Source organism: Myotis brandtii, unplaced genomic scaffold (genome assembly GCF_000412655.1).
Source record: "Myotis brandtii unplaced genomic scaffold, ASM41265v1 scaffold374, whole genome shotgun sequence".
Lineage (NCBI taxonomy): Eukaryota > Metazoa > Chordata > Mammalia > Chiroptera > Vespertilionidae > Myotis > Myotis brandtii.
This window is the reverse complement of record NW_005364372.1, coordinates 438751-440242: the sequence shown is the minus strand read 5'-3', so window position 1 is coordinate 440242 and position 1492 is coordinate 438751.

The following is a 1492-nucleotide window of genomic DNA, read 5'->3' as shown; positions in this document are numbered from 1 at the left end:
CGCCCAGGCCAACAAGACTTTCTTAAAATCCAAAAAGACTTCAAAACTGAAACCTATGGCTTGTTCATTGGAGTTCAAAGATTAAAGCCCCAATTCTCCCTTTCGTGTTTTGCTCTCTCTATAGTAAGAGGGCCTCCTTCTGCGAAGTCTGGCTTCCCTCTGCACCCCAACACCCTGGGCACATAGAGTGCCCCGTCCTCCTCAGAACTGACCTATTCCTGGGCGGTAGGACTCACACATTCTCATGGCCCCACCCCTAAGCTCATCAGGCCAAGGAAACATACACAGGAGCTGAAACTTCTCTTTCTGCCAACAAGAACTTCTCTCCTTTCAAGCGGCCTCAGTTTCGGCCTCCCGGGGCCCCACTGGGTTCTCCGCTGTTTAAGCAAGTCCTACCACCCTCCCTCCCCACGTCAGGGCATCCCCCCTCTCACCCAGGCCAGGAGGCAATCTGTCCTTTCCCGCCAGGCCAAGCCTTATCCCGGCATCTTTCCTTCCCGACCCCTAATCGTCTCCACACCCCGGGCACATTGCTCACTGTGAGGCTGTATCTGCCTGCAAAGCTGCAGGTTCACTTCCTAATTCCTGAAGTGTTCCATCCAGGTTTTCCTGGTCTTCCCTTCTAAATCACTGCAAATGTTCTGCACATTTCCTGCAAGTGTCCCCGTCATCCAAGGGTAGTTTCCTCATTGTTCTCATTACTTTGCCACCTGCCTCTGAGAGAGGGCGGCCCCGAGAGTTTCTGAGCCCTGGGTCCCCGGGCCATCATTCCCTCGCTCTCTGTGTCTCCTGTCTCCCTCTGTTGGATCAGCTTGGCCTCATCAGCTCTCTAATCTTTGTGACCCCTGACTTTTCTCCTAAGACAAGCGTTTATCCCAGGAGTTCAATGAGTATGTCTTGTTTATTTATTTTTTGTTTTCCTTTCCTTTCCCACTGCGAGGGTTCTGACTGAAAGACTAAAATGCGTTTCTTAAGCTGGTCTGTTCTCCCTCGAGTCACGGAGGAAACCTAATTTGTAGAGACAGCATGCTCCTGCTAAAGTCCTTTTAATTCCTTTCTAAGACTGGCTTTAAAATAAATTGCATGGACATTTTTTTCTGATTTTCATTCTAAGAAGGTGACTGCATTTCCTCTGTGACAAACCACTCCACCGCTCTCATGCTAGCCACCCGCTTCCTCTGTGTTTGCTCATTGATAAAGGCTGCCACTTCTCATAGACTTCTTGTAGTAGACCTCCAGGAACTAACACAGAGGAACCTAATTTGGGGCAGCTGGTCTAGTGCTTCCTATGATGCCCAGCACAGAGGGTTTAGGGATCTGATTCGCATGTTAATATTCTGTGGCTCATGGGGAGCTTAGATGCTCTTTGTAATTTCTAGTAGGTCTGGTTAAGGCACATTTAAAGGAAAGAAAACTTGCCCTAGTTGCAAAAAATTATTCCATGTACCTACAGCTAAAAAGCCCGTTTATTAAAGCTTTGCCTGTTTGGAGG